Raw genomic sequence first — 24,315 nt, forward strand, 5'->3', positions numbered from 1 at the left:
AAATGGGAGTGTTGTTGGCGATATTGTAAAAATCAACAATTTGCCTTATTTTTCCCCAAAAGCACAGGTCAAAAGGCACAAGAAACCTAACAAGAGGGCTCAGGGAGCTAACGCCCAGATAGAACAGAAAGCTTCTGTGCCAGCCCCCAGGTTGTCCAAACTCAAGGACCCTGGACCTAAAACCAATGAAGCTTTTAAACCAGCTCCTAGGACATCCAAAGCCATTAAGGCTGAGCCCATTAAGGTCACAACTCCTCAGCCAATCCTGAGGAACTCTAAGGTGACCATTAATCCAGTGCCTACTCTCATTACTGAACAGACCAAAGCTTGTAATGGTAAGATACATAAGGTTGACAAAGTATGTATGGGTAAACCTTTACATTTGGATTGTGCTCATATATTACACCGCAGGCTTGGCCATGCCAGCTTCCCGGTTATTAAGAAAATGCAAGATTTTTCTGATGGGCTTAAGATAAAGAATTGTAATACCTATTTGGAATGTGCCATCTGTAAGGCAGCAAAATCTAAAACTGCTGCTATACCTAAGGTCTCTTCCCGTCGTGCAAGGTACCCTTATCAGCTGGTACACATGGATTTGGTTGGTCCTTTTAGACCCTCCCTTGGTAGGGGGCGTTATTTTTTAACGGTAGTAGATGATTACTCTCGTTATGGCCATGTATTTATTTTAAAGGACAAAACTGAAGTCTTTACCAACTCCAAATATCTTTACAACCAGATCCAAACGCAACACAAGGTGTGCATCGCTCAGGTGCAGAGTGATAGGGGGACTGAGTTTACATCCAAGATTTTCGAAAAGTGGATGAAGGAGAGAGGCATCCTCCATTTTAAATCATCCCCTCGAACTCCGTCCGAGAATGGTATTTCAGAAAGGAGAAATGGAGTGCTGCAGAATGTCATGAACTGCCTACTTGCAGATGCTGACATGAGCCAAGTTTTTTGGGCAGAAGCGGTCAAAATGGCTAATTATCTAGTCAACAGGACGTGGAGTAGTGCCATTAACCAAACCCCATACTTCCTGGTCCATGGAAGGAAACCTAGCCTCTCACACCTGAGAATTTTTGGTTCCTATGCCTGGGTCCATATTCCCAAGCACCTCAGAAGAAAGGGGGGCAAGGCATCAAGGAGGCTCAGATTTATAGGTTATGCAACCGGCAGCAAGGCCTCTAGGTTTGTAGACAAAAATAACCTTGTCATTGTCTCTAGATCAGCTTCCTTTGAGGAGGGGTCAAATTGGTCAAAAATTCATTCCAATGAACCCGGTTATTCCCCTATTAGAAGCGACACTGAACAAGCAGCACCACCTGAAGAGGATGAACCAACAAACTCCAAGCAACTGACCAGCGAAGATCCAGATGGTGATGAATCCCTACCTGACTCTGACGATTCAGACAAGGAATCCCTGGGTGACTTCACACCTCCTGCCTCACCTAAACGACCATATCTTCGCAGCGCCTGGGACAGAGGCCCGCCCCATTTTGATTGGAAAGATACTTCCGGCAGCTCCAATTCTGACACCGATGCTCCGGATGACAATGATGATGGTGAGTGGCAATTTCCCAGACGGTCAAAACGCTCCAATAAAGGGGTGCCACCCAAAAGGTTGGACATTGGCTGCGTTGCCTCGGTCAACAGCGTTACCATGGCCCCTAAAACGTATTCAGATGTCCTTCAGCTTCCCGAGGAAGAACAGCGCAGGTGGAGGGTGGCAATGGAGCGGGAAATGGACAGTCTCAAAAAATTGAAAGTCTTCATCCCCATGGAAGTCCCCAAAAAGAGGAAAGCAATTGGCACCCGTTGGGTCTACAAGGTCAAGCCAATGCCCAACAACAAACTCCTCTATAAGGCCCGGCTGGTAGCACAAGGCTACGCACAGCGCTACTTGCAGGACTTTGATGAAACATACTCCCCCACCGTGAGAGCGGAAAGTGTGAGGGCTGCTTTGGTCACCGCAGCAGCACATGGGGAACACATTTTTCAATTTGATGTGCAAACTGCTTATTTACACGCACATCTAAAACAAGAAATTTACGTCAGAGGTGCCCCCGGATTTCAACGGCAGGAAGGCCACACCTGGCTTCTGAAGAAAAGTTTGTACGGCCTCAAACAATCAGGCAGACTGTGGTACAAATGCCTGACTAAAACTCTCAAATCACTGGGTTTCCATCCATCTCCAGCTGATAAATGTACCTTCACAAGGGATACCAAAGGGGGGCTGGAGAAAGTCCTAGTGTATGTCGATGATCTTTTATATATAGGGCCTGACAAAGGGGGAAGTATTATATTTGCCAGGACCCTACAAAAAAAGTTCACTCTAAAGTCTTTAGGATATGTGGACAAGTACCTAGGCGTACAAATCATCACTACACCAAAAGGTTTTGCTCTCTCCCAAAAGGAAAAGATAGAGGAACTCTTGGTGAAATGTAAAATGGAAGATAGCAAGCCAACGGCTATCCCAATGCAGACCGACTATTATGGGTTGGCACACAAGGATAGCCCAGAGTTCCAAAATAATACTCTATTTAGGTCAGTGATTGGCTCATTACTATATATAAGTAACTGGAGCCGTCCAGATATTGCCCTGGCCGTAAACCTGCTATCTAGACAAGTGGAACATCCTACCCAGTTCCACTGGTTAGCCATTAAAAAGCTATTAAGGTATCTCAAGACCACAGCAGATTACGTGCTTCGCTTGGAACCTGAGAATAGAGACAAGGCCCAATTAAAATGCTTTGCGGATGCGGACTGGGCCGGAGATACCAAGACACGTAGGAGTACTTCGGGCTTCTTGGTACTATTAAATGAGGCACCCATCCATTGGCATGTGGGGCAACAGAAATTTGTTTCGTGCTCCACCGCTGAGGCCGAATATGCATGCTTATCAGAGGCAGGGAATGATCTGATATGGTTTGATGCCTTAATTTCTAGCATCTGGACACCACCGACTTTGCCCATCCAAATTATAGAAGACAACACCGGGGCCATAGGCATTGCCAAAGCCTATGCGGTGGGAAAAAGGTCCAGACATATTGATATCCGCTATCAAAATGTTAGGCAACTAGTAGAGATGGGGTTTATATCTTTATCACATTGTCAGACCAAATATCAAACAGCTGATATTTTCACAAAACCTCTACCAGCAGATAGGCACAAAGATCTGTGTAAAAAGTTATGTCTCACAGGGTAAAATCTGTTGTGCATTGCATTTGTATGTTTGCATGCCATTGGCTCGCAAGGAGGGGAACTGTCAAGTATTTGCAAGCCATTGGCACATATATCATACAGACACTAGTGGAGGCAGGAAGTGCCCCCACCCCTATGTGGAGAGGAGGGGCTTACACTGAGTATAAAACCCCCTCTAACCTTTCCACCATGCTCTCTCTTTTACGTTTGTTCTCCATGAGACATGATCTTTGATAGGGGTAGTCACACACGCTGTGTGCCCCCTACCCTAATGGATATTAAGACAGCCTTTGTATATAGTTAATATGTTTTGTTATATGAATAAATACATTTATCACATTTATTCATGCATCTGCCTTTGGACTCTTCTATGCTCCTGGGTGTTTTCTACGATCCCAATTTCCACAGAAGTCCTGGGTAGCTGACCACATGGAGTGAGGGTTATTGATATCCTCTCTTGGGCTTTGAACTTGAGCTTCCTGTTCCTGTGGCAATCCATATCTCTGGGTGGCCTTCACTAGCAGTCTCTGGAGGTAAGAGACCACTTGAGCAGAAATCACTTTTCTGACTGTTGAAGTATCTTGCTCCAGCATCACTTTCTGGACATGTCCTAACAAGAAGGACTATGGCCACCATAGGACAGTGCCCCAAGGGGTGTATCTGTGATTTTTCACCAACATGCTTTTTCCCATCTACCCCTCATTAGATGGCAGAAGTTCAGGGTCCCAAGAGGACAAGTTGCTTCTCACTCTAATTATCCCCTTACAGGCCTTGAGACCTCTTCTCCTTTTTCTCCCAGTGACTGCCTTTGATGTAAACATCAGACTGAAGCAACATGGAAGGGATCTTGCATTAGAAAAGGATAAATACCACGGATTATGCTCTCTGTGCCTCTAGTTATGGGACTGGCAGGAGCTGTGCACTTGAATGTACTTTCTCTCTCTTCCAGGTGAATCTTGATTTGTCTCTGTTTGAATCAGGAAAGCCACTGGATATTCCATCCTTTGAGATTGCTTTGAATTCTTCTAATTCTTCTTTAGAAACAAGAAGATTGATTCAGCCCCATGAATTATGGACTTCCTGCTTTTGCTTCGGCTTCTGATGCTGCTGGTGCCCCAGCCAGTCTCTGGGAAGCTGAGAATGAAGTGCCCACTGAATTTGGACCACCAGGATGGAGAAAAGCCATGGAGCTATTATAGGCCAGGAGATCTTCTCCTTGGTATAGTCGTCTCTCCATCAGAAATAACACTTGCAACCTTACCTTTCAACATGGCTCCTTCTAGTCAGATTCAATTGTAAGTCATTCACTGTGATGGAGTTTCATTCCCTCCATTTGCAGTTCTAACACCTTCTTTTTATTTCTTCTTTTTTTACTTACTTTTATATTGCAGGACTTGACTAATTTCTTGAATTGTTTTGATTTCCAGGGCTTCTCTCTTTTGTCTTATTTACTGGGAGAGGCTCAGATCCACACATGAGGGGGGAAAACCTGAAAGCAGTCCACATTATTTTCCTCTCCCTGTCCAATCCTCAATTAATGATGTGAATACTGAGTTTTGTTGAAAAGAGTGATTGTTGTAGTCTCCCCTGCCCAGCTCATTTGCATATTTTTATACCCACTGATTGATATTCAATGTCTGATTTTTAAAGGAATAGAAGATGACTTGTTTTTAGAATAGCTTTTCTGGGTCACATATCAAATATTTTCTTCCTTTTATGATTGTTCTACTTTAATGACTGAATTATTTTGCAACCTGTTTACTGGGCTGATGAAAGTTAGTACTTCTACAAATAGTGGTTTATGTCTTATTTTTAATCCTCTTGGAGGAATATCTCCATGCTATCTTCCCCATACTCACAAATATTAAAGGGTGATGGGAGTCTATCACGTACCTCTGATTTTGGATCAATATTGGTTTAAGAGTTAGTTAGTTTGTGGAAAAAAAAAGGATTAAACAGAGAAAAAATAGTTTTTGCTATTGATGATGCTAATATTAACATGAGGATGGTTTTACACTAGTTTACATTATAGAAAGAAAAGAATACTATGCATGATATTCAATATTGAAGTGGTTAATAAAAATCACCAGCTCCTGCGCAATTGCACACTTGGCTACAACATTTATGACAACTATGATAACACCCTCGGCACTTCAGAGGCATTGCTAGATGTGCTTTCTACTGGAGAAGCCAATGTTCCCAACTACAGCTGTGGAAGGAAGGACAACCTTTTGGTGATTGTTAATGGAGCTCTGAGAGACATCTCTGTCCAGATGTCAACATTAGTCGGCCCCTACAAAGTTGCCCAGGTTTGTGTTTGTGTTTTTCTATCAGGTAAAGTGAGTGGGGTGTTGGTGTTTGAGTGATAGCTCCAACCACTTCTTCTCTATAGAATTCAAAATCTGCTTTTCGTTATGACCTTTATGAAGATTTCATGGCTGGGGATTTAGGTAACAGTGGGGAGGGAGCAAGGATCAAAATGGAAACATCTACTCATGAGACCATCCTCATTGCTTTGAGGGCTTTTACCTCACACTTGTGAAGGTGAGGGGAGGCTCTGTGTTCAATCAAAGTTTCTTCTGGACAATAGGAAGGTGTAGCACTCATAGAAAGCTGACATTTCTTTCACGATTATCTTGGAATGGAATGGAATGGAATGGAATGGAATGGAGTGGAGTGGAGTGGAGTGGAGTGGAATAGAATAGAATAGAATAGAATAGAATAGAATAGAATAGAATAGAATAGAATAGAATAGAATAGAATAGAATAGAACTAAGGAGAAATTTCCTGACAGTTAGAACAATTAATCAGTGGAACAACTTGCCTCCAGAAGTTGTGAATGCTCCAACACTGGAAGTTTTTAATAAGATGTTGGATACCCATTTGTCTGAAGTGGTGTACGGTTTCCTGCCTAGGCAGGGGGTTGGACTAGAAGACCTCCAAGGTCCCTTCCAACTCTGTTATTCTATTCTATTCTGTTCTGTTCTGTTCTGTTCTGTTCTGTTCTGTTTTGTTCTGTTCTAAGTTGCTTCTCTTCTTGATTAGTATCTACCCATTGCTTCTTGTCCTACCCTCTGGTGTTTTGGAGAATAGCTTGACTCCCTCTTCTTTGAGGCAACCACTGAGATCTTGGAACATTGCTATCATGTCTCCCCTAGTCCTTCTTTTCATTAAACTACACATACCCAGTTCCTGCAACTGTTCTTCATATATTTTAGCCTCCAGTCCTCTAATCATCTTTGCTGCTCTTCTCTGCACTCTTTCTAGAGTCTCAACATCTTTTTTACATCATGGCGACCAAAACTGAATGCAATATTCCAAGTGTGGCCTTACCAAGGCATTATAAAGTGGTATTAACACTTCATGTGATCTTCATTCTATTCCTCTGTTTATGCAGCCTAGAACTATGTTGCATTTTTTGGCAGCTGTGGCACACTGCTGGCTCATATTTAAATAATTGTCCACTAGGACTCCAAGATCCCTCTCACAGTTACTACTATTGAGCAAGGTATCACATATATGGTACCTGTATATTTTGTTTTTCTTGCCTAAATGTAGAACCTTACTTTTTTCATCATTGAATTTCATTTTGTTAGATAGCACCCAATGTTCAATATTAGCCAATATTAGCTAAATGATATTAGCCAAAGTAATGATAATATGTTTACACATATAAATAATAATTGCCATACCCATTTGGGTCAAAAATGGCAATTGTAGTTCATATATACTGTATAAAAAAGGGAATTAAAAGGACCCTAATTATTCATGGCCCATTCTCTAACAGTTATTCTGACTAAATTATATGCAAACTTCCACTTGAGTAGAGTTGAGGGTAGGTGGATGAAAAGTGCATTCCTTGTAGAAGCTCCAGCAGTCTTTAAGCAGATTTGATTTACTATTGGTAATTGCATTGCCTTAAACCCTTAACTATAAAAACATATCAGTCAGAGGTAATAATGGTTTGCTGTCTTTATAGCATTTGACACAGTAAACCAAGAAATATTATGGAGGAAAGTGATTGCCCTTACAATGGAACTCAGAATGTTGACCCTTTTCAAAGCCCTTTCTACAAGCACTGACAGTGAGAAAAATTATATATAATGTATAATATATAATATAACAGCCGTGACCAGGGGGGCGTTTGCCCAGGTCTGCCTGGTGCGCCAGTTGCGCCCTTATTTGGACCGGGATGCCCTACGCACAGTTACTCATGTGCTAGTCAACCAGCAACAGCTCCCCATCACCCGGTGCGTTCTCACAAGGAGGGCCTACTCAGGGTGCCGTCGGCTAGACAGTGTCAACTGACGACTTCTAGAGACAGAGCTTTCTCAGTGGGTGCTCCCACCCTGTGGAACCAACTTCCTCTGGGGCTCCAGTTTGCCCCTGACCTCCGCACCTTCCGCCGCGACTTAAAGACATGGTTGTTCAGCCTGGACTGGGGGGGTTAACATGTATTTTAACACACTTTTATTGGATATTTTATTGTTGTGAGCCAACCTGATTCCTGCGGAGATAGGGCGGAATATAAATAAAATAAAACAAAACAAACAAACAAACAAACAAATCAATCAATCAATCAATCAATCAATCAATCAATCAATAATATAAAAATATAAAATAAATTAATCAGTGGGACAGCTTGCCTCATGATGGTGTGCATGCTCCATTACTGGAGGTTTTCAAAAAGAGCTGGACATTCATTTTGTCTGGAATGACATATGATCTGCTATGTGAGAAGAGGGCTGCACCAGAAGACCTTAAAGATCCCTTCTGTCCCAATTATTCCATATTCTACGTTCATTTGTTTGAGAGTGTGTTTTAAGACAGAGTTGCCTAATGTTTTTAGCTTTGTACACCGGGGGTGGGGTGGAGGAGCAGAGGGGATGGTTCCATCCAAGAGGCCAAGTGAGGATGCATCTATGAACATTAGCACTTGCTGGCTGTTTCTGCATCCCGGTTGCAAATTTCTCACAGCGACACTAGTAGGTGTGGCCCATAGATTGGGGTACCCTGTTTTAGGATCAATGGAGCCATAAGAAGTAGGACTGATCCTTACCAAAAGGTAAGACAAGGTACTGCCCATATGACATTTGGGTTTCATATACTGTTGTTGTTGTTGTTGTTGTTGTTGTTGTTGTTGTTGTTGTTGTTATTATTATTATTATTATTATTATTATTATTATTATTATTATTATTATTAATTGAATTTGTATACCGCCCTACTCCCGAAGGACTCAGGGCGGTGAACAGCCAGATAAAATACATATAATACAAATGTTAAAAAGCATTAAAATACAATTAAATAATTTGGCCCGGAAAACGAAATTTAAAACACCCCAAATTCTTAAGACAAATTTAAAATTTAATTTTTTAAAAAAGTTTAAAATAGAGGTTAGGCCAGGCCGGCCTGCTGAAAAAGAAATGTTTTGATTGCACGGCGAAAAGCACGCAGGTCCGGGATCCTCCGTATCTCCGGGGGGAGCTCGTTCCAGATGGCGGGTGCCCCCACAGAGAAGGCTCTCCCCCTGGGGGGCCGCCAGTCGACATTGTTTGGCCGACAGAACCCTGAGTAGCCCCTCTCTATGGGAGCGTACTGGTCGGTGAGAGGCTACTGGTGGCAGAAGGCGGTCTCGTAAATACGAGAAGACTGGACTCCTATTCTCATAAGAATTATCTGATTATTGATAAGCCAAAGTCAAAGGTTATAGTCTTTGGAAAATGATGTCATTGCCATATAGGGCTATTCGATGATGAGCCAATAGAGCAAGTTCATACCTTTTCTTACCTGGGGTATTTTTCTCTGTGACTAGATCTTGGCTCCCTCAACATTAAAGGAGCTTATGTAGACCAAAGGCCAGGCCACTCATGCCCAACACCTGCCTCACCTCACATCAACAGCTCCGGCAGCCCCTTCCAGCATGACTCTGCAAGGCCGCCGGCCCACTTCTTCTGCTTGCCCAGACAGAATGGGCGGCCAACTGTCTGCATGGGCATTTAAGTAGGGCTTATTTTGGGGGCAGAGCTTATATTAGGCACATACGTAAAAAAAAACATGCTAGGTCTTATTTTTGGGGAAACAGGATATGTGCATGAGAAAAAAGTTGGATTCACTAAAAGCTAAAAATTGGAAGTTGGTAGGACCCCAAATATAACCAGCATTTCATTGCTTTTTACAGCTCAGTAATAGAATTGCTTCAGAGGCTCTGAATGATAAAAGTCAATTCCCCTTTTTCAATCCGATGCTCCCCAAAGGCGATTTCCAGTACCCAGGAATTGTTCAACTGCTCCTCCATTTTGGATGGATCCTGATTGGTCTCTTTGCTCCAGACACAGAGAACGGGGAGAATTTCATGAGGACTTTTACTCCTATGCTTGTCAAGAATAGAATTTGTGTTGTTATATCACAACAATTCTCAATGACTGGACATACAGCACCTCTCAGGGGTGCCCTCTCCAAGTGGAAAAAAGTCAATGTCTTTGTTCACTTCATAGAATTTGATCCCATTTTTACTAGAATTCTTCCTTTCCATTCAGCACTTGAAGGTTTGCCAGGACCAATTGAAGGGAAAGTTTGGATCATGACAACAATTGGAGTGTTTCCAATAACAAAGGACAGGCGTCTCAAATACGTCCATAGTATTTGGAGCTTTCCGCCTCAGTGGAAAAAGAGTTGGCAAAAAGATAATGCCTATAAAGATCCTTTCTTTGCGGAGCCTGAGTTTCAAGATGAGTATTTTCAATGTTCTGTTTCAAAAAGTAACTTTTCTGTCAAAGGTCAGAGAAGATGCACCCAAAAAACACCACTGGATACCAAAAAGAAAAAGAACAGAATGCGGATCGGAAATCCAGGCATTAATTATAGTGTCATTAAGATTCTGGCCCATGCCATAAACGCTGCAATGTCCAATGTCAAGAGGAGAAGGAAGGAGGGAGAAGAGAGGTTGAGGACTCCAAGGCTGCAACCGTGGAAGGTATGGGGTCCCAACAAGGATCCATCAAACTAAATTCCTTTTCAGAGTCTTTGGGGCTCTCTGAGCTTGGTTGTTTAAGATCTTAAGCTTCTGTACAACATCTGTTAACTTATTGCAAGAACAACTTGTATATTCAAAACATTGATACTCAGCTTTATATTTCCACCCCGAACCAACCTAGTGATGCCCTCGATGTGATGGCCCAGTGCCTGGAAGCGGTACGGGTCTGGATGGGTAGAAACAAATTGCAACTCAACCCGGCCAAGACCGAGTGGCTTTGGGTACCGGCATCTCGGTTCAGGAGAGAGGTGCCATCACTGACTATAGGGGGTGAAATTTTGCCGCCTATAGACAGGGTGCGCAACTTGGGTGTCCTTCTGGATTCACGGTTGAGCTTAGAAGACCAGATAACGACCGTGACCAGGGGGGCATTCGCCCAGATACATCTGGTGAGCCAGTTGCGTCCCTACTTGGACCGAGATGCCCTACGCACAGTTACTCATGCGCTGGTCACCTCACAGATTGACTACTGCAATGCTCTCTACGTGGGGCTGCCCTTGAGGACCACTCGGAGGCTTCAGCTGGTTCAAAATGCGGCCGCGCGGGTTGTGATGGGAGAATCCCGATACTCCCATGTTACACCCCTCCTGCGCGGTTTGCATTGTCTACCGGTTGCCCTCCGGGTGAGATTCAAGGTGCTGGTGTTGACCTATAAAGCCCTACATGTCTTAGGACCAGTATATTTGGCGGACCACCTACAGCCAGCAACAACATCCCATCGCCCGGTTCGTGCCCATAGAGAGGGCCTACTCAGGGTGCCGTCGGCTAGACAGTGGCGGCTGGCGGCCCCCAGGAGTAGAGCCTTCTCGGTTGGGGCGCCCACCCTCTGGAATCAACTCCCCTTGGAGCTCCGACTAGCGCCTGACCTTTGCACCTTCCTCCGGGAATTAAAAACTTGGCTTTTCAAATCCCTTGACCTGCTCTGATGACGGGGCTTTAAGGGTTTTAATGGGTTAATTTTAAATTTTTTAGATTTTAGTCTTTATTTTTATTGTGGCTTGTGTTTTATTGTTGTGACAGCCCTGAGTCCATTGTGAGATAGGGCGGCATATAAGCCGAATAAAATAAAATAAATAAATAAATAAATTGTTCCCAGATTCCTTCTGATTTTAAGCTCCCTGTAAACCAACATGGCTCTCCTCCTTGTTGTCTTTCCTCAAGGCTAAAAGCAGCTCCTTTGAGCTCTTCCTTGCCTTTTTTGTCCTTGCCTAAAGCTGATGAATATTTTGTGCAATGTCTTCTACAAATGTTTCCTACAAGAGAACCTGGTATGATTCCACTGGATCATTAATGACATTATTGTCAAAGTAATAACATGGTTATTATCATATCATTAAAATATTACTACTACTTTATTATAACCAGTAACCCACCTACATACAGAATAATGTGAGAAAAACTACAAATGAAATCTTAAAGAAAGATAAAGATTGTGGCTGCCATTCATTTGTTGTTATCCAAGATACAATCATGTATCTAGTCCTAGATGCTAAAAATTAGCTTCCAACTGAACTTTACTTAAGCACCTCTCTCTATCATACTTTTATTTTGTGAAAGCTGGGAATTTATTAAAGGAGATCAAAATAATTTTGTTCAAGCATTATTATAATTTTTCCAGCCCAAAATCATAGTTTATCAGAGTTTCTAACAAAAATCAAATCCAGAAGCACACACAGATAAGTGATTCAGCTGGATTCATTAACTTCTTTATATACGTAATAACAAATGAAATATTTACAATACTAATAGTTGATTCTTTTTCAACATAGTAGCAGTTACAACACAAGGCAGGAGAGAACAGTTAGTTTCATTTCAGCAGAGCAGACAAGCACACACGGACTGCTTACTTTCAGTTTCAATTCTCTGCACAGATTCAGAAGCTGCAGATTAAGACATGCACTGGCTCCAGTCTGTCTCAGCTCCCAATTGGCTGATTTAGTTGCTATGCCTATTCATTGGCTGACCTTGTTACCATGTCTCTGCCACTTCATGAATAATCTGACATAGTTTATCTACTTCCTTTATTAATGAAAATATAGAAGAATCAATAACCAAGGTCCAATTGTTTTTCATAACTCACCAATTTTATCAATAAAATTAAAATATATTTGAGTACAATTTTAAAGATGCATCCACTTAGTTATAGAATAGAATAATTTTATTTATATACCGCCCTTCTCCCGAAGGACTCGGGGCAGTGTACAGCCGGTTTAAAAACATAAATATACAAATATCATAATTAAAATTAATTAAAATCATTAAATAGTTTGGCCGAATTTTAAAACCACAACATTTAAAACCCCAATTTAAAATCATTCAATTAAACAGCCCCGCCTGTCGGAACAGTAGGGTCTTAAGGGCACATCGGAAGACCCGAAGGTCAGAGATTGTACGGATGTCCGGGGGCAGTTCGTTCCAAAGGGCAGGAACTCCGACAGAGAATGCTCTCCTCCTGGGTGTTGCCAGCCGACATAACTTGGCCGACGACACCCTGAGGAGTCCCTCTCTGTGGGAGCGGACTGGTCAGTGGGACGTTATCGGTGGCAGAAGGCGGTCCCATAGATACCCTGGTCCTATGCCATGGAGCACTTTAAAGGTGGTGACCAACACCTTGAATTGCACCCGGAAGACCACTGGGAGCCAGTGCAGCTCACGCAGGAGAGGTGTTATGTGTGCGTAACGGAGTGCACCCATAACCACCCGTGTGGCTGCATTCTGGACCAGTTGGAGCCTCCGAGTGCTCTTCAAGAGGATCCCCATGTAGAGAGCATTACAATAGTCCAGCCGGGAGGTGACAAGGGCGTGAGTGACCATGCACAGGGCGTCCCGGTCCAGAAAGGGACGCAACTGGCGGATCACGCAAACCTGACAAAAAGCCCCCCTGGCTACGGCCATCAGATGCTCTTCTAAAGACAGCCGTGAGTCCAGGAGGACACCCAGATTGTGAGACCTCTCTGTGGGGGGTAAAGATTCACCCCCAATAGTCAGCGATGGCACCTGCTGACTATACCGGAACGCCAGAAGCCACAGTCACTCGGTCATGGAAGGGTTGAGTCTGAGCCTATTTCTCCCCATCCAGACCTGCACGGCCTCCAGGCAGCGAGACATCACATCAAGGGCATTGTTGGGGTGGTCTGGGGTGGAGATGTACAGCTGAGTATCATCAGCGTACAGATGGCACTTCACCCCAAAACCACGGATGATCTCACCCAGCGGCTTCACATAAATGTTGAACAGAAGGGGCGAGAGGACCGACCCTTGTGACACTCCCCATGTGAGGCACCTCGAGGTCGACCTCTGCCCCCCTGCCAACACAAACTGCGAATGGTCGGAGAGGAAGGAGGAGAACCACCACAGAATGGTGCCCCCCCTTCCTAACCCCTCATGCTGCAGCATGATGCCATGGTCGATGGTATCAAAAGCCGCTGAGAGATCTAATAGGACCAGGACTGAGGAGCAACCCCTGTCCCGAGCCCTCCAGAGATCATCCACCAGCACGACCAATGCCGTTTCTGTGCTGTACCCCTGCCTGAAGCCTGACTGGTACGGGTCCAGATAGATAGCTTCATCCAGGTGCCAGGGAAGCTGTCGTGCCACCACACTCTCAACAACCTTCCCCACAAAATGAAGGTTGGAGACCGGACGGTAGTTAGCTAATTCAGCCAGGTCCAGGGACGGCTTCTTGAGGAGGGGCCTCACCACCGCCTCTTTCAAGGCGGTGGGAAAGGCACCCTCACTCAGAGAAGCACTGATAATCCCCTGGAGCCAGCCTCGTGTAACCACCCGGGAGGCCAGTACCAACCAGGAGGGACATGGGTCCAATAAACATGTGGCAGCACTAATCTTACCCAGAACCCTGTCCACATCCTCGGGAGCCACAGGATCAAACTCCTCCCAGATAATATTCTCAAGACCTACCCTCATCTCCTCCCCTGGATTCATCCAGTCAGAGTCCAAACCTTCCCGAATCCGAGCGACTTTATCGTGAAGGAATTGCACAAAATCCTCAGCTCGACCCTGCAAGGGATCTTCCCGCACTCCCCCCCCCCCCGTTATTTATTTATTTATTTATTTATTTATTTATTTATTTATTTATTTATTTATTTAATGTTTATACAGCCCCCTCTCCCAAAGGACTTGGGGCGGTGAACAGCCAAGATTAAAAATATACAATATAAACATTAAAATACATTTAAAATAAAATTAAATCCATAATGGCTTTCCCCAATTTAAAACCCCTTACCCATAAAATTCACCAATAAAAAAATTTAAGCCAGCCCGACTTGCCGAAATAGGAACGTTTTCAGAGCCCGGCGAAAGGTTTGGAGATCCGGGATTGTCGTATCCCTGGGGGTAGCTCATTCCAGAGGGCGGGTGCCCCCACAGAGAAGGCTCTTCCCCGGAGGGTCACTAGTAGATATTGCCTAACCGACAGCACCCTGAGGAGACCCTCTCTGTGGAAGCGTATTGGCCGGTGGGAGGTTATTGGTGGCAGAAGGTGGTCTTGTAAATAACTGGGCCCTAAGCCATGGAGCACTTTGAAGATGAGAACCAATACCTTGAAGCGCATCCGGAAGACCACTGGAAGCCAATGCAGCTCGCACAGGAGAGGTGTTACATGGGAGCACCATGTCGTCCCCATAAGTACCCACGCAGCTGCATTCTGCACCAGTTGGAGCCTCCGGGTGCTCCTCAAGGGGAGCCCCTTGTAGAGAGCATTGCAGCAATCCAGGCAGGAAGTGATGAGGGCATGAGTGACCTGTGCATAAGGAGTCCCGATCCAGAAAGGGGCGCAACTGGCGTATCAGGCAAACCTGATAGAAAGCCCCCCTGGCCACGGCCGTCATATGCTCTTCTAAAGACAGCCGTGCATCCAGGAGGACACCCACGTTACGCGCCCTCTCCGTGGGGGCCAATGTCTCGCCCCCAATAACCAGCGATGGCACCAGCTGGCTATATCAGGATGCCACAGCCACTCAGTCTTGGAGGGGTTGAGTCGGAGCCTGTTCCTCCCCATCCAGACCTGCACGGCCTCCAGGCACTGGGACATCACTTCAAGGACATCGTTGGGGTGGTCTGGGGTGGAGATGTACAGCTGAGTGTCATCAGCATAAAGATGGCACTGCACCCCCAAACCACGGATGATCTCACCCAGCGGCTTCACATAAATGTTGAACAGGAGGGGCGAGAGGACTGACCCTTGTGGCACTCCCCATGCGAGACGCCTCGAGGTCGACCTCTGTCCCCCTGCCAACACAAACTGTGAGCGGTCGGAGAGGAAGGAGGAGAACCACCGCAAAATGGTGCCCCCTATTCCTAACCCCCTCAATTGCTGCAGCATGATGCCATGGTCGATGGTATCAAAAGCCGCTGAGAGATCTAATAGGACCAGGACTGAGGAGCAACCCCTGTCCCGAGCCCTCCAGAGATCATCCACCAGCACGACCAATGCCGTTTCTGTGCTGTACCCCTGCCTGAAGCCCGACTGGTACGGGTCTAGATAGATAGCTTCATCCAGGTGCCGGGGAAGTTGTCGTGCCACCACGCTCTCAACAACCTTCGCCACAAAACGAAGGTTGGAGACTGGACGATAGTTGGCTAATTCAGCCGGGTCCAGGGAAGGCTTCTTGAGGAGGGGCCTCACTACCGCCTCTTTCAAGGCAGCAGGAAAGGCACCCTCACTCAGAGAAGCACCTATAATCCCCTGGAGCCAGCCTCGTGTAACTTCCCGGGAGGCCAGTACCAACCAGGAGGGACACGGGTCCAATAAACACGTGGCGGCACTAATCTTACCCAGAACCCTGTCCACATCCTCGGGAGTCACAGGATCAAACTCCTCCCAGATAACATTCTCAAGACCTGCCCCGGTCTCCTCCCGTGGACTCATCCAATCGGAGTCCAAGCCATCCCGAATCCGAGCGACTTTATCGTGCAGGAATTGCACAAAATCCTCAGCACGACCCTGCAAGGGATCTTCCCGCACTCCCCCCCCCGAAGAAGGGAGTGGGTCACCCTAAACAGGGCGGCTGGGCGGTTCTCTGCAGATGCGATAAGAGTGGAAAAATGGTTAGATTTTGCCGCTTTTATCGCCACTAGGTAGGTCTTGATATAAGACCTCACCTGTGTCCGGTCGGAATCGGATTGACTAGTCCTCCAAATACTCTCTAGGCGTCTTTTCCAACGCTTCATCTCTCTCAGCTCCTCAGAGAACCAAGGAGCTAATTGAGATCGGCATCAGGTCAGAGGCCGCAAAGGCACGACGCGGTCCAAAGCTCCAGCGGCCGCCCTCTCCCAGGCGGCCACCAGCTCTTCAGTCGAGTCGTGTGTTAGAGTCTCAGGAAATGGCCCAAGCTCCGTCAGGAACCTTTCGGGATCCATCAGGTGCCTGGGACGGAACCATCTGGTCGGTTCCGTCTCCCTGCGGCAGGGGCAGGTGGTAGGAAAGTCTAGTTGAAGGAGTGAATGATCTGTCCATGACAAGGGTTTAATATCTAGGTCCCCTCTACCAAGATCATTCAACCACTGACCAGAGATAAAAATCAAGTCCAGAGTGTGTCCTCCTATGTGAGTGGGGCCTTGAACTAACTGGGTCAGGTCCAAGGCCGTCATGGAAGCCATGAACTCCCGAGCCACCTCTGACGCCTCACCCACGGATGGGAGGTTGAAATCCCCCATGACAATAAGTCTGGGGGTATCGACCACCCCCCTGGGAATGACGTCGAGTAGCCCGGGCAGGGTCGCTGCCACGTGGCAGGGAGCCAGGTACGTAGTCAGCAAACCCATCTGCACCTCACGGCCCCACTTCACACAAAGGGACTCACATCCGGCTATCTGAGGAACAGTGGTCTCCCTCGGACAGAGACTCTCCCTAATGATCACCGCCACTCCCCCACCCCTCCCCTTGGCCGTTGGCTGATGAAATGCACGGAAACCTGGTGGGCACATCTCGACGAGGGGGACCCCCCCCCTCTTGGCCCAACTAGGTCTCCGTAATACCTGCCAGGTCTGCACCCCCCTCCAAAATAAGATCACAGATGACGGGGGCTTTATTAACCACTGACCTGGCATTACACAACATCAGCCGCGGACCCTGGGCCTGAGGCTCTACACAGCCCAGGACACGAGTCACGCATTGGGGGCCGGAGTGCGAAATCGCTCAGAGACAGCGCGTGCGCACCCCCGACACTTGATATGACCCCCTGCACCCGTCATACCTACCCCTCCCACTCATTATTTCAATTACACAGCCCTTTCTATCGTCCCACTGCCCCCCGGTTAAATTTCCTTTCGCGACCCCTCTGCTGCAGCTAATCGACCCATCATCCCGCGCAGTCGCTATCTGGACCCCCCCAGGTCCACTTTTACAACCCCCACCTGCCCTCCTGGGTCCCCTTAAAATTTTCCTTAAAAATTTAGCTAAAAAACCCCTCAACCCCCTCTTTGCTGCATGCCATCTCTCGGGGTCCCAAAGCCCGTCATCAAGATAGGCCCTCGATAACGTGGAGGGCCAGGCCTGCGAGAGGGGGGAGTCTCGCAGCGCAAGAAGGTCGGTTTTTTGGAGCATCAACGGAACCAAAGATGGGAAAAGAAAGGCCAGTCCGGGAATCTATCATAGTCCAAGGGATAACTGAGCATAAAGATCACAAAATATCCATTTATAGGGCTGGACTCCACTGTCCTCTCATGACAGGGAGAGGGTCCAATGTTCTTTTTCTCCAACGGAGGCTAATGGCCAACCATCCTCCCACGATGGCCGGTCCCGTTACGAAGTTAACAGGAGCAATGTTCTATCCTCTCCGTTGGGATGTGGAAAATCCCTCAGCTCTCTCAAATGGTGCTCAGTCTCTCCTACCAGCGAGGGCGTGAGTGGAGCATAATAAGGGGTCCAGAGTGTCCAAAGTGTAGATGTTAATAACGACGGTAATAATAAAGATGTTAATAAAGATGATAATAGACCCATGGGCACAAGATCTTCCTTAAGGTGAGAGTAGGAGTAGCGAGACAGGAAAGCCCAATCCAGGGGTGGTTGGCCATTAAGGCCAACACCCACCCATACTTACTTGCAAGATTCTGATAATATAGTCCTACAATAAAATGAAATTAGTTCATCTGATCATTTCTCCTGTCTGCTCTACCTGAATGAAGTTTGGCCTTGCAACTTTCTTCTTAACAAATCTTTGATTTCTGGTAATCTCCCTGTTGTTTTCAAGGAGTTTATGAATACTCCAGTTATATTTGGTATTTTCTTCAACTGATATGTGAACTTTCCTAAAATGTTCCCTATAACTGACAAATTTTGTCAATTACACCTTCCCACTATACTTTTTGACAATATATTGTATGATTGACAACTATTACTGAACCTTTGTTCTTATGTTTTGAAGATAGTGGCAACACTTGTTCTCCCAACTCACAATATTTGCAAGTTAAAAAACCATAGAAGAAAGATTCAAATGTAAAAAGACATAAGAATTAGAAACCAAGATTTCTGTTTTTAAAATTCCTGGATGTTTCCATTGTAGTTTCATCCATTCCTAAAACAGAAGGAATTGTACAATCTTTCTCTGCTAAAAGTGTACTTGGATCAAAATGGAGATGTTGTAGCAGATCTGGACATCATTAGTAGGGTGGTTTTGCCCAAGGACAATACCATCAACAAGAAATTGGGGAGTTTTGAAAGGCAGAGACTTAGAATCAACCAAGATGCTTTGTCACAGCTAAAGTTGCTCAACAAGGTGGGGGAAATATTGATGTCTTTTCTCTTTTTTCCAAATAATTAGGACCCATTTCAAGTGGACTAAACCTAGTCAAGAAGGTGGGTAACCTTCACTGAGAATTGAATGTGTGGACTAAAACATTTATTATTTTCTTAGACAGATAGGGAGGCTTCAGTTCTATTGACCAAGATATCCTTCAGATGCTATAATGCTGAGTACTGTTGTAAACTGATTCAACTATATCCAAAATGAGATTTGGGGTGATAATTATTTAGGACACAAATCATTGCCATTTAATATCCTTCCTGCAATTTAACACCATAAAACAGGTGAGAGAGGGCCTCATATGCTGAAGATTTTCATGTTAATAGCTTCTGGTACACTTGTTCCTTGTCTTCAATTATCAAAGATGAATCAATTCTGTTGACCTCAGGTTTGGGCTGAATCTGATGAAATGGAATCAAGATTGAATGGCGGTCCTGTTGGCTCAATTGGGAAATAAGCTTTATCATGTCCTGGTTGGAGTCAGGGTCTCCTAAAATTGCAGGTCTAGAGTCTGTGATGCTTTTAATTAGCTGAGACCATAGTTATACATGCCTCTCTTTAACCCCGCTGGGATAGTGGAATTGAGGAAGGAGGTCCAAGGCTTTCAGTTCCCATGAAATTATAATGACTGGTCTGATGTGAGCTTATTTAGTCATTGATTCAGTACCTTTATTTGCTGCTCATGATAATGGCTTGAAAACTGAAGTACTGAAGCATGACTTTGGTGCAAAAAAAAATAACAATAATCCTGATATGAGAAGCAATAAGGGACAATTTTGAGGGAAATATTACTTAGATTTTGGCATTGGCTTGTAAAAGTGTACTTCATCTGAAATTCCCTTCAGTGCAATTGTTTATCTTGACTGTTAGCTACCTAAGGACACACGGAGGGGGACCAAATCAAACTAATAATAAATATGAGTGTGTGTGTTTCTCTGTGAGTTTTTGTCACTTGATTGTAGTCTTTCAAGAGAAAGGAACTTGTGTTGGATATCCCTTTCCCACACAGGGCTCATACCAGTGGTGGGTTGCTAACAGTTCACCCCAGTTCGGGCGAACCTGTAGCAGTGGCGGTGGGAGGCTCTGCCCACCCGCCCAGATGTCATCAAATATGCTCAGCATATGCAAACTGGTAGCAAAGGTAACTGAAACCCACCACTGGCTCATATATGCCTGACTCACCCTTTTTGAGGGACATGTTCTTATGACCTCGCCTCCATCTCATCTCACTATAGATTTAGAAACTAGTAAGTCAGTTTTAATTTTAGTTTAAATTTAATACACACACACACACACACACACACACACACACAAACACACACACACACACACACACATATATATATATATATCAAACTATTCTAAAAATACGAGTTCCAGGTATATTAGTAAAGAAAGAATCAGACATCCTGCGAACTCTGGAACTTAAAATTTTAAAATCTTAAAAGAATTTTATTTTACTAAGCTTTCGTCAGCCATCTGCTAACAACGTCAGAGTATTTAACTACCATTACAGAGATCTCTGCCTTTATATGCCATTAATCAATTTGGCCCTTGCACTTGTAATAGGCCCTTTCAGCCGTCTACTACTTGTAATCAGCTGTGTTGTTTTTGCTGTTGTCATGCTGGATGATGGAGTGTTCTGTCCCCGTCCCACACACGCACCCTCACGGATGGCCCAGAGTTAATTAAGCCACACGACAAAATCTTTGAAGATAAAGCTGGCAGCAACCAAGTGGCTAGCTGCCAATTCAGACTTTACTCACACAAAACAAAGATTAGACTGCAAGCATTCTGATAAAGCAGGCAAAGTTTCCGCAATATAAGGATTAGTCCAAATGCAGTCCGACAAGGCAGGCAGAAGTCCAGTAACGCAGAGATCATGGATTATTCCTAGTTTTTCCTCATCACAAACTGAACCGGCCACCACACCCACATTTATACCCTGTGGGGTGTGGTCCAGTGACTCAGCTAATCTCTGGCACACCTTCCCCTCTGCTGCGCACGCTTCTCCCTGAACCTCTGCCGAGGGTCCAGCCTGCACTTATCTCCCTCGTCGCTGTCCACCTGTGGCTGTGGGGACATGCTTGGCTCTGGGCCTATCTTTTGGCCTTCGGTGTCCTCTGGAGGCATTGCCAGAGAGGAGGGTCCTGGAGAGGGAGGCCTTGCCAACTCCTCTCCCTCACTCTCAGAGTCTGCATCTGTCGATAGCCCAGGCTCAGGCAACGGAGCCACAACAGGAGGCTTGATTCCTACTGTTTCCTCCCTCCTAGCTTGCTTATCAGTGGGGGATGATGTTAACCTGTCAGCCATTGGAATTTGCTGCGTTGTCCGTGACCTCGTAGTTTAAAATTCTTGTAAAATTTTAAAATTTTAAGTTCCGGAGTTCACAGAATGTCTGCTTCCAGATCAGAATTTTCTTTCTTCATCACAGTTTTATTCTAATAAATCTAATGGAATAAAAACTTAATAAATCTTTTACAGTAAAGTTTACTTTACAACTTAGTATGAGTGCATATCTTATTTTAAAATCACGCCTATATGAAGAATAAAGGAATGTGTTAATTCCACCATGAGGTAGAAACCCCTGGTTGTTACTTGATGCTTAAATATTTTCTCTATTTCAGCCCTCCAGACTTTAGTAAATAAAAAGGTACTTTTGTTTGCAATCCGATATGCCCCAAGAAAAAAGGAGGACCTAAATGAGGCACCTGCCTGCAATTGTATCTCCTGTAACCATTTGGAAGTATTCAGAGATTTCATATTTGCCTATGTGAAGCCCATAGACTACTTGGTTCATATCTATCTCCATCTTACATGGATGATGAGTCTCAACATATTTTCTTTCACATTTCTTCTTTTTCTTCTCAGTCTCTGCCTCAGTCCCAATGTGTAGAAAAATGTCAACCTGGATTTGTCAAGAAGGCTCAAGAAGGAGAGCCATTTTGCTGCTACGACTGCATTCCTTGTCCAGAGGGGACCATCTCCACTCAGGAAGGCAGGTGACACCATAAGGAAACCTACTGGGTTCATCCAGACCACTTGTATCAATGTACATCTTAAAGAGACATATAAGTTTGATGGTTGTGTTTTTAATTTTCATGGTGTCCAATTTCTTCCCTAATGGTAGGGGGAAGAAAAAGATCTTGAAGGATGAAGTAGGAACCTAATGGATGGTGGAGGGGAAGCGGCTGATACTGGAGCCTTCACTGCTGAGCAGCTGATTGGCGATTGGATAGGCCTCCCGGAATACCACTGATCTAGGTTCTAGGTTTGTGGGGATCACCACCATCACCACTGCCTATCATCGCCCTTTTGCCACTGCCCATTCACTGCCGCTTGTTCGCTGATGGATGTTGACGAACAGGCTGTGGTGATTGGCAGCAAACAGGCCACAGAAAATGGTTGGCGGAGAACGGGTGGCGGTGATCAGTGGCAGCGAATGGGTAGCAATAAGCAGCAGTGGTAATCCACAGTCTAGAATAGCTGATTGGCGGTATTCCAGGAGGCCGATCCAACCACCAATCAGTGGTAAGCACAACAGAGCAGAGCCCGACGAACCACATGCTGGGGCTGCGATAACATGCTGAAGCTGAACAAGCTGTTGGCTGTTTGCTGCAAGGAAGCTAGCCAGATGAATACCAGATGGATGCTGGGAGGCAGAGGCAGAGTTTTTTTCTTGTTTTCCTCCTCTAAAGCAAGGCCAAAAAAAAAAAGAATGAATAAATGAATGAATGACCAGATATAATTGGCATGCAAAAGATCTGTTCTCTAAAACATTCAATAGCCCACCAACAAAACCTCTGGAGACTTGCTACATCTCCCAGGCACTTGGGCTATTGTAAGCTCAGTGAAAATAAGAATCTGATGGATTTTGTCAGAGAAGGAAGGTTGTGGCACCAGATATTTCTTCTTTTAATTTTATTTTGTTGTTCTTGTTCTTATAGTTTAATTTAATTTTGTTGTTGTTGTTGTTTTTATAGGTTGTATGTATTAGGGATTTTTTTTGCTAGAGTGTGAGAATATACCATTAGTGAGACTTTCCTGTCCCTCAGTATCATATCTCATCCAAAGGTTTTCTTGACATTTGAAAGACAATAAAAGAAATATTACTTTGTTTTTTCAGATACTGAAAAATGCACCAAGTGCTCAGATGATCAATATCCAACCAAGAACAGAGTCCAATGTATCCCCAAAAAAATAATCTTCCTGTCATATGAAGAATATGTGGGAATCATCCTTGTGTCATTTGCCCTACTCTTGTTCCTAATCACAGGCCTTGTTTTAATCATATTTCTGCAATACCTAGAAACTCCCATTGTCAAAGCCAACAACCGGGACCTCTCCTACATCCTCCTGGTCTCCCTCCTGCTTTGCTTTTTGTCCTCCTTTTTCTTCATTGGCCAACCAAGGAAAGGCACCTGTCTTCTCCGACAAACAATGTTCAGCATTGTCTTCTCAATAGCTGTGTCTTCTGTGTTGGCCAAAACTATCACAGTGATGCTGGCCTTCCTGGCTTCAAAACCAGGCCACAGGATGAGAAGATGGTTGGGGAAGAGCTTGGCCAACTCCATTATCCTTTCTTGTTCTGCTGGCCAAATTTTCATCTGTGCCATGTGGCTGGGAGTTTCTCCCCCATTCCTGGACTCTGACATGCACTCCCAGCCTGGAGAGATCATCCTGCAATGCAACGAAGGCTCTGTCATCATGTTTTATGTTGTCCTGAGCTACATGGGTTTCCTAGCTATCATATGCTTCACAGTAGCTTTCTTGGCCAGAAACCTGCCTGGGGCCTTCAATGAAGCCAAGCTGATCACCTTCAGTATGCTGGTCTTTTGCAGTGTCTGGATCTCCTTCCTGCCCACCTACCTGAGTGCCAAAGGAAAGTCCATGGTGGCCGTGCAGGTCTTCTCCATCTTGGCCTCCGGTGCTGGGCTGTTGGGTTGCATCTTCTTCCCCAAGTGCTACATTATTATCCTTAGACCAGATCTAAATACTAAGGAACATTTAATGATAAAAGTAGGGACTTGATAATGAAATTATTTCTTACTCTCACAGCTCATCATTCGTTATTGATTGCCATTGTTGTTGGTTTGTATGCTTCGTTTGTCTCTGTTTGACAATATGGTTATTTAAAATCCAAGGAAATAAAAACAGTTACCTTAATCAAATTGAAATCCAAGATAATAATCAAACAATAAAATAAATTAATAATATTTATTTATTTATTTATTTATTTATTTATTTATTTATTTATTTATTTATTTATTTATTTTATTAATCATATTTCTGTACCGCCCACTCTCCGAGGACTCTGG

At 44.8% G+C, this 24,315-nt stretch overlaps 1 pseudogene; it reads left to right on the forward strand.

Moving 5' to 3' along the window:
* Positions 1–5,252: 5,252 nt before the first annotated feature.
* LOC139309796 (vomeronasal type-2 receptor 26-like) lies at positions 5,253–24,028 on the forward strand (annotated as a pseudogene).
* Positions 24,029–24,315: the final 287 nt, after the last annotated feature.

Source organism: Pituophis catenifer, unplaced genomic scaffold (genome assembly GCF_029215685.1).
Source record: "Pituophis catenifer annectens isolate HBS135680 unplaced genomic scaffold, rPitCat1.0.hap2 SCAF_2, whole genome shotgun sequence".
Taxonomy (NCBI): Eukaryota; Metazoa; Chordata; class Lepidosauria; order Squamata; family Colubridae; genus Pituophis; species Pituophis catenifer.